Source organism: Calonectris borealis, chromosome 6 (genome assembly GCF_964195595.1).
Source record: "Calonectris borealis chromosome 6, bCalBor7.hap1.2, whole genome shotgun sequence".
Classification (NCBI taxonomy): domain Eukaryota; kingdom Metazoa; phylum Chordata; class Aves; order Procellariiformes; family Procellariidae; genus Calonectris; species Calonectris borealis.
Window position 1 is genome coordinate 53,612 of NC_134317.1, and position 10,278 is coordinate 63,889.

A 10,278-nucleotide genomic window follows, 5' to 3' on the forward strand; every position below is an offset into this window, starting at 1 on the left:
TGCAATTGCATTCCACGTTGCCTGTCATGACTGGTAAAGCCCAGTATGCTTTGCATGTGAGCAGAGCTATACTTTCATCTGTTTCTGAAAATGAGCATGACCGAAATAAAAATGCAATGTGCGTCCTAGCCCTGGCACAATTAGGCATACCATGCTGCAGGGCCGACCTGATAGCTTTGAACAAAACCAGCAGCAAGCATATGTTCCCACACGCATACTGTGATAATGGAGTTGGTACCGCTGTCTATCAGAGCCCATCATGGGCACTAGCTTCCAGATAAGGATGTGGTCTTACAAAGAGGAGTGCTGCTAGTCTGTATTAGCATTATCTCTGGATCTAACTTTACACAAGGATAGTCAGATAGCTCTGTCCCACCACTTCCAAGCTTTTGATCCTTTCTATTTAAGTGGAGCTCCAAGGATAGAAATGTAGGAGCTGGCCCTACATCTATTATCATTCCTGGATCATAATTTTACTTAATTGTTTTTTGGAACTTTTTGCGTATTTTTATACAACCTGTAGTAGTAATTCCAGAATTTAGCTTTGTGCTGTGGGAAAAAAGGGTCCCCTTGTTGTTTGTGTAGAACTTGCTATCAGGTAGTTTAATTTGATACTTCCTAATTCTTACAATAAGAGAAACAGCAAATAATTGTTTCCTTTTTAAGTTCTGACTTTATAGATGCCTATCATCTTGACTTTAAGTTTTGCCTTTTCTGAGTGACAAGATTCTAGTCCACTTTTCAATCCATAAGTTCTTCTATGACTTGGAACATCCTTTCTTTTCATTTTCTGGTCCTACTATATCTTCCCTGACAGGGGGAGCTGGAACAGAACTGATTATTCAGGGTGTAGGCCCACCATGGATTAATAGTGGTTTAGTGGTGCTTCCACTTTTGTACTGTATGCCCTTTCTAAGCATTTGTAACAATGTTCTTGGGTTTTAGATCACTGCAGTGCCTGAAGGTGCCTAAGGATTCAGTCTGGGATGAACGCCATACTGCTTCCCAGAAGGAGGGCTGAACAGTGCCTCCTCTGTACGCTAGATTCTAAAGCAAATCGGAGCAGCTGCCTGTCACTGTTCCTTGTGTTATTCCCGTACTTTCACTAGACATCTGCTATTAGCTTGTATTGGGTTTACGTGGCAAGGGTTTGGTAGCAGGGGGGCTGCAGGAGTGGCTTCTGTGAGAAGTCACCAGGAGTCTCTTCCTGAAGGACTGTACCCCACGGAAAGGACCCATGCTGGAGCAGTTCTTGAAGAACTGCAGCCTGTGGGAAGGACCGATGCTGGAGAAGTCTGGGAAGGACTGTACTATGTGGGAGGGACCCCACGCTGGAGAAGGGGGACAGTGTGAAGAGGAAGGAGCGGTAGAGAAGCGTGTACTGGTTTTGGTTGCGATAGAGGTAATTTTCTTCGTGGTAGCTTGTATGGTCCTATGTTTTGGATTTGTGATGAAAACTGCGATGAAAACTGTTGGAATGTTTTATTGCTGAATAGTGCAATCCCCATTCCCCATGCCCACTGCCCCGCTCATGGGGGAGGAGGTAGAATAGTCAGAACAAAGGAGTAAAGTAGAGCCTGGGAAGAAGCGGGGGTGGAGGGAGGGTGATTTTCTTTTTGGCTTTGTTTCTCACCATCCTGCTCAATTTTAAATTGGCAATAAATTGAATTAATCTTCCCCCAGTTAATTCTGTTTTTCACCTGATGGTAGTTAATAAGTGATCTCCCTGTCTTCATCTCGAGCCACGAGCTTTATCATCTTATTTTCTCTCCCTGAGCTGTTGAGGTGGGGGAGTGGGAGAGCGGCTTAGTGGGCATCTGGCAGCCAGGCAAGGTTAACTCACCACATAGACACTGTTGGAAACAAGATACTGGCCTGGATATGCTCATTTTCTGACCCTGCATAGGCAGACTTGCGTGTTTCTTCTCATTCTTTGAATGTCCCATCAGTAGGAGAGGTGTCAAACTAAATCTCTGCCAGTTGTTCCTTTCTTGCAGCGTGAGTTTGATAGCTCTACTGGCAAGATGGCTCTACATCAGCCTGAGGAGAGGTCTCTTAATTAATCTGGATAGTTGCTTGACAGAAGGAGAGTTAGAGATGAATGACACATAGCTGTCACATAGCAAATATCTTTACTGTTTTCACTATGTCTGAGGTTATATGACTGTTGGAGATTTCAGTACAGCAAGTTGAAAACACCAAGCTATGGAACAATCTCATGACGTGGTGAACTCAGAATTCCAACTAATTTTGCTCAGGTCCATTTCTAGAAATGTTTAGGTGCTGAGGTGGAATTTAACTTGTACATCTGGGAGTAGGACTCAGAAAAGCAGAAACAAACCAAAAAAAGCAGCTAACCTCTTTTGTGTCTGTCTGTAGGTGACCATGTTTTTTCCACTGGCGTTTTGTAGGCACTTGCTGTTCTGCCACTGTAAGTAGCTGAAGACATTGCCACAGATCTCCAAAGTCTCTTTGCATGCACAAAACAGGCATCTTTAAGTCCTCTAATGATGGAGAGTTGACAGCATAAATAGCACACAGACAATACATTCAGCATAGAGCACATTAGCAATTTAATTCAGCCGGAGGGAGAGGTAGCGATCTCTGCTGCTTGCAAAGTAGCCAAATGATTAGCTAACTTTATTACTGCTATGCGTGTGCCCCTAAATAAATCTGAATCTTCCTGCCTAGAAGGACTGAGCCTGAAATCAGAATCTATAGTTAGTGATATATAGCTTTTTCATTTAAGGCAAGCTTGTGTGAAATTTGGCAAGTCTGAAACAAATTGATTAGATTATTTCCTTCCTAACACTGTATCTAAAACCATTGGGTGTCTCATATGCAGCGCCTTACATAAAAAGGGATTCGTTTTTGATCATACTGCCTTCATCCAGAAAAGCTGAATTTATATGTATTAATTTCTGTTCCAGTTATTGTAGTACCTCTAGCCCTTATCCACATGCATAAAGGAAGTGGCAGCTGTTAATACCCTTCCCTTCTTTCTTTTTGTACGCAATCTCAAAGATAATTTTGAGTCCTCTCCTGCGTGCCAGAACAGGTGTGTGATCTGGAGAGGTTCTGAAAGCTTTGGCCCAGTTCCTGAGCAGTTGTGGACAGGGGAGAGGGATAGGAGGGTTATCCAGGATGCACGGTTGCGAATGAGGTAGCATGTTCCCACCCTGCAGATACCATTTTCTTGGGTTTTTTTGGACAAAGTCTTAGGAGAAATACATAGTTCTTACTGCATACAGGGCCTGTTGCTCTTACTGTGTTCCATTTAGAGGCCACGTGCCAGTGACTCAGAGGGCTACGTTCTTCATCCTGCAAATCAGGATCTAATATTCAGGAATAATTAAATGCAGGCCTCTCCTATTTCACATGCATCTTAACTTGGTATTTATAACTTGTTTTTTGGGAAAATAAGAATGTCTGTCTCCCCTAGCTTCATGTGATTTATTTCTGTTTCTTTCTTCATTTTAGATGTCAAATACGATATAAAAGGCTTCCATTTAGATGTTTTGTACATTTTTTTGTTTTGAAAATAATAAATTGTTTTTATCCAACCTCTGTAGCCTGAGTAACAAATGTGTAACATCACATTCATAAGATAGAATAAGAAAAATTAGATCTTACATTTTTAATCATATTCTCAATATAGCTATTTAGCACTTCTTAACCTTTCCATTATTAGAGCTTAAGACTACTAACAAATCTATTGCTTCCTAAAGTAGTCAGGAAAAGGCTTGGCTACAAGCTGTGAAAATAAGAAATTATCACAGCTAGAAGTATCTGCTTTCTTTGTAAATGTTTGTTGGTTAGATGGGAACTAAAATGTTAGTGAAACAATCACGTTTTTCAAACCACTATTCAAATTTTTCTTATTGTTAACATAAAAACCGTTAGTGTTTTGACTGCTGATTTAGCTGTACTTGGCAGAAAGTCATAGAAAGAAAATGCATGGCAGACTATTAGCATTTTCACTTCTCATTAAAGATGTAAAGAATAAAAAAAAGCTAAAAAAACAACCAGTAACTTTTTACTCGTAAAACAACGGAATGTGGGAGAAAAGGCTTTTACAATGGGAGCAGCTCTTACACACTGAATAGCAGCTGGTAGAGGCCTATTTAGAAGACTTTTGTGTGAATACTATGCTGAACAAAATGGGGAATTTAAGCTGTTGTTAAATGCAGATAAAGGTCAGAGATCACGATCTCCAGAAATGAGCGTTTGCAATATTTCTAACTCCCTTTATGCACAGGAGAGATGTGCAATGCAAAAAAAGTAGACAAATCACTGCAAAATAAGGTTTTCTTGGCAACCGGGAGGAATTTACTGCTCCTAACAAAGACCAGCATACAAATGGGTTTGAAATTCAGAAACAGAGAACTGTTGGAAAAGAACTGCGGAATAGTGTTTGTCTTGCATCAGCTGGCTGCTAGGGAAAGGATATAAACTGTCATTTTTTCTAGGAAGTTTCTCCTTTGTTGCTGGAGCTCTTTCTTATGAGTTCATACTTAGAATTTGTAAACTTCATTTTTAGATATAACCATTTACAGATGCAAATAATGTTACAGAAACTGTAGTTCATACGTACTAACAGACCTGTCCCGTTTGCTTTTATTATAAAAATGTATGTAAACATTCCTACCCACACTTCTTGTAGAAATGGAATAGCACTTACCATAGTATATTTATCATCTTATCTATTAAAAAATGAACATATGTATTATGCTTTGCATGATTTTTTTCAGTTTATTTTTCATATATCCTCCAATGAATTACAGATATGTGTTTTGGTCTTGACCTGTGCAGATATTGACATCTTATCATGCTCTTCACATTCTAGTAAAAACTAATACGGCATCTGGTATCTGGTGTGATTATGGATATATTGGGATTGGTCCTGCAGACTTCACTCAGATAAATAAGCTTTGTATATGCAACTGACAATTTAATATCAAACTTATATTTACAGATATTACTGACATCCTCTGTAAGACAGTCTGTGACATTCATACTTAGATCTCTAGCCCGATTACCAAGCAGTTGCCCTTATATGCTATGGGTTATGGAACTTCTCACAAACCATAAAGGTTAGCATACTCATAAATCTTTGTAATGCTAGAGGTTAAGAGTAGCAAAATATAAAATTGTATTGATACGGAGATACTGGCTGTACCAGCAATGTGTTTATAAGTTTGCAATAGGAACTTGGGCTTGGACACCATTGCCACATATAAAAAAGTATGTTTTATAATTTATTGAAAACATACTGGTTTTCTCTGGAAACAATTTTGGGATAGCTGTTTTATCTGGTTTGGAAATGTAGCCTTGTTTTTACTCACTGATTACCTTGAGATCTTGCCACTCTACTGGACTAATTACAGTAATTTTTTTATCTTGCAAAGACTGAGAAGTCTACAGTCAGGTTGGTTGTATAACGTATACCGTGTTTCTCTTTTCCAGTGAGACCTGTGCAAAACTAGAAAGCAGTTTAATTCTCTTTTTTCAAGTGTACATAGTCTTAATCTTTTTGTATAAATGCACCAAAGCTTAGTTCTAATTAATATCCATCTAATATCTTTATGATCAACAAAAACATAACCAATGATTCCAAGCCATCTTAAATGTTTTCAAAGAAGCAGTTATCCAAAGAAAGACAAACTGCATAGGATTAACTTATGATTGTGATGGCAATTTAAATAAATTTTTAAATGGAAAATGTACATAAGAAGGACTTTATGTATGGGCATGCACGGAAATGCTTGCAAACATTTCTGCTTATATTGCTTACCTGTAGAGCACCCAGTAAATATATGATTTAGTACATAAGACCAATTACATCTACTGGTAGCAAAATTAACGTAGCGTATTTTGGGTTTTCAGGGAAGACAGAATTCCTCATGTGAGCAGTTTCAGAATAGATATGGTTTAGCACAGGGCTATTATACTCTTTTTTCATCTATGCTACATCAAGTTAGAATTCTGCTTCCTGTTTCCCTTCAGATGAAGCTCCCTGCACCTGCAACATAATGGGCTTTGACATGAATCAAAATAGGCGGAAGAAAGATCGTTTTTATTCCCCAAAAGTCCAGTTTTATGCCAGTGGAGCTTTTCTGGTTTTAAGGCAGCTATACAGTAGAAGAATTACAGAATGTAAACTTGTTTAGGAAACCAGAAATTCACACCCCTCTGCTGAGTTCTCCTTTGGGGTCATTTTCAAGACTGGGTGGGGAAGCAACGGATGATGCTAACATACTTTTGCCCTAGAACAAATAGGAAGATCAGTTCATGGCAACCGATGCGGTTTTGCTGATCTACCAACTTCCATTTTTACCTGACATGATGCTCCTGCAATTCACAGAAGCTTTCTCCTAGATATTAAACCTCACTACTGGGTCGTATACTTTCTGGAATCTTTCAAACATTTGCCCACATCAAGATCCCTGCAACTTCTTTGACTGAAATAAATTTTGGTACACTGAGATTGAGTGTATTCAAAACTGATATTCAGGCAGATAAGGTTTCTGTCCTGGATTTAACTTTGGCAAACCTTTTGCCAACCCAAGCTTGAATTTCATTACTGATACACACTGAAAAGTGTTCACTTGTTGCCTAAAAACTCACGATCTGTTTCCTTTGATCACATCTCCATTCAGTGATCATTTGCTTTCCTGGTTTCAGTATTCTTCCCCTCAACTTTGTCTTTCTGTGTACATAACTCCTCTCCATCCAACGAATTACAGTTTGTTTCATTAGTGAAAGAAGAATTCAGCCTGCTGCTTCTAATAGTTTTGAGACTGAATATCAAAGTGATCTTGGGTAGAGTGAGGATTGTTTGCTACTGAAATTTCTTTCAGAGCTAGATGTGAATTTGCCATGTGCTAATTTCAAAAGCTATCTTACTTCAGTAAATATTTATGTATTGAGTGGGCAGTGAACAAGATTTAAGTATAAAATTGAAAGCTAAGTATCATTGTAATCAGGTCAAACTCCATATCCCTCTCAAACACCCACTACACTCATTATAATGTCGCTTCCTTTTGTAACTTGTACTGTTATTTCTAAATGAAGTTACAGAATTCTCAAACCATACAAAATCTGCAAACGTAACGTAACTCAGTGTTTTATGTTCTTCTCTGTATCCACCTAAGAACAAATCTAAAACCCAATAAAAATGTTATTGCAAAATGTTGCTTAATTTCTCTTTTTCTCCAGAGGCTCAGTTTCAAACCAGAGAAGCCATAAAAGATTTACTTGCCAAGCTATTGGCTACTAGCATCTCACTTCTTCCCCACAATCATAGCACATTCAAAATCCCACTCGGAATGGATTTGATTGTGGTGGTGTGATTGACCTGCTTGCTTATGAGTACCACTAAACATCATCTCTCATGCATGTGATTTTTCTGCTATTCTTCACCTTGATTAAATACAGAATCTCAAAATACTTTTGGAAACAAATTTATACAAGCTAGTATTTGCTTAATGCCGTGTCAAAAGCTTGAAATGTGATTAAACTGACACCATCCTGTAGCTATGAATGTGTTGAACTGCATTCACCAAATAGGAATGCAGTTTTGTTTTGCAGAAACCTTATGACTGACTATAGAAGTGGATTAGGTGCTACAGTGTATATTTTTTTTTTATATAGATATGCGTATTTCTGCTAAGCTTTTGAAGTAACGTATGCTAATACAAGGTACAAAGTCCTGTGCAAACCTGCAGAATAATTTACTGACTTATCAAACCAGCTGAATCACTTTTAAACAAGAATTTAAATGGTTTTCACCTTTTTGGAGCAAAGACTTAAAAAGAAGAGAAAAAAAAAGGGGCTGCATAGGAGAAAACACCCTGAATGTGGTGAAGGCAGGCACTTTAAAGCGCATCTGAATCAAAACAACAGACCATTATCAGAGTTATTATAATTAACTACGGATCGATTTATAATACTGGTGTTATGTGTTGCTCATCACATGTAAGCAGTGGTATGGATACAGAAAAGCAAGAGCTGTAGCAGCTGGGAATGAGTGAGTTCTATGCAGTTACAGCAATAGTCACTTCGACATGGCAACCTACACGCCACTTCAGTGTTTCTCAAGACTACGCCTGTGCTGGTGGTCTGGATGCTAGGAGTGGGAGATGTGCAGTGTATCAAGTTAGGACTTATCCACAGCAACAAGTTCTTGGAGCTAAAGAAGATCCTGCTTGTTTGCCAAGCTATGTGCACCCTGGCAGAGGGCCCGGTCTTGGTCCGTGGTAAATATTAGGTGATGTATCCTAATTTAAGCTTCTTGCCTTTCAATGTAAGCTAAATAATTAACCTGAGGTTTGCTAGGAGCACTCATGGGTAGTTAGGATAGCTCAGCTGATACACAGTTAAATTCCAGGAATTTGAGCTTCCATCTTCTTCCAGGTGTCCGTAGGGTGTGCTCAATGCTACCACAGACCGACCCGTACTAGCACCGGCAGGGTCCCTTCCTCCTGCCTAGCCACAGGCCTGTTCAAAGGCACTAGTACTTGTGCAACCTAGTGATGTTCTGGTTCAAGGACCAGATCTGGCCACAAGCTTTTCACTATTCACTGTGTTAACTGTCTATCCTTAGGCTGATTCCATGGGCAGCTGAGCTCATCCAGTGGCTCATGACTACCAAAAGGCAATCTCATTGCCTCTTCCATCTGCCCGTCCTTGCTCATCCCCTTTCCTGCTCCTCCTTAGCTCCTGACTCTCCACCGGCGGATATTCACAGATCGTACCCTTTCCTTTATACCGATTCTCCTCTGTGATCCTTATGCGTGTGAATTTGTGTCACTACACTGCTGAAAACAATCTATGTTGGCGGGTGGGGGGGATTGTTTTGTATCGCTTTAATTGAAGTCAAAATAAAGTCACACTACAAGTTAAGGGCAAGAGTAAATAGCTGGGAGTTGGGAGGAAGATGTGAGCTGAATGGTATCTCCCTTCTTTCTCTGTAGTTACCTGTCAAATCAGCTTAAGTGTCTAATAGAAACACAGCCTTAAACTCATTTCTGCATTAAAGGCAATAATTCAAAGGGATCAGTGAGGAAGTAGGATGGGACTTAATGACAAATGAGAGAAAGTATCGGCCAGCTCATAATAAAATGGATGGATATCTTAGAACAAAGATATTGTACAACTCACTCAGCCAAAAGGTTTAGAATAGAACAGACTATTTCAGTTGCAAGGGACCGACAACAATCATCCAGTCCAACTGCCTGACCACTTCAGGGCTGACCAAAAGTTAAAGCACGTTATTAAGGACATTGTCCAAATGCCTCTTAAAGAGACAGGCTTGGGGCATCGACCACCTCTCTAGGAAGCCTGTTCAAGTGTTTGACCACCCTCTTGATAAAGAAATGCTTCCTAATGTCCAGTCTGAACCTCCCCTGGTGCAGCTTTGAACCATTCCCAGGCGTCCTGTCCCTGGATCCCAGGGAGAAGAGCTCAGCACCTCTCTCTCCACGTCCCCTCCCCAGGAAGCTGCAGAGAGCAACAAGGTCGCCCCTCAGCCTCCCTCTCTCCAAACGAGACAAACCCAGAGTCCTCAGCCGCTCCTCCTAGGACATTCCTTCCAGCCCTGCCACCAGCTTGGTTGCCCTCCTCCGGACGCATTCGAGGACCTTCACATCCTTCTTAAATTGTGGGGCCCAAAGCTGCACACACACTCCAGGCGAGGCCGCACCAACGCTGGACACGGCGGGACAATCCCCGCTCTCGCCCGGCTGGCCGTGCTGTGTTTGATGCACCCCGGATGCGGTTTGCCCTCCTGGCTGCCGGGGCACTGCTGGCTCCTGCTGAGCCTGCTGCCCCCCAGCACCCCCGGTCTGTGTAAGGCCTTCGTGAAGTGCTTTGGAAGTACAGCAGAGCCATTCATGCTGGAACACAAGAAGTGAATGAAGAAAACAAATGCAAATACTCAGTCAGAAACCCGGGAGACGTGCCATTTAGGCTAAGCAGAGGAATGCCAGATCATTCTTAAATAATGTCAAGTCATCAAAAATGCAAACTATGACTTGGACCTATAAGAGGAGTTAGTTATATAATACAAGAATCGCATATTTTTGTGGTCAACTGACCCCTTGCCTAGGAGAGGTAAAAATCAAGTCCAGTCTCCTTCTGGGGAAACTCTCTCATACCTTTTATGAACTGTCCCTACATTACACTATTGGCCAGGCTGTGTATATGAGAAAGTGAGGAGCGTGGGACCTGTCATTGGAAGCTGTTATGCAGAAAAAGGTTAAAAATAATTCAATATCC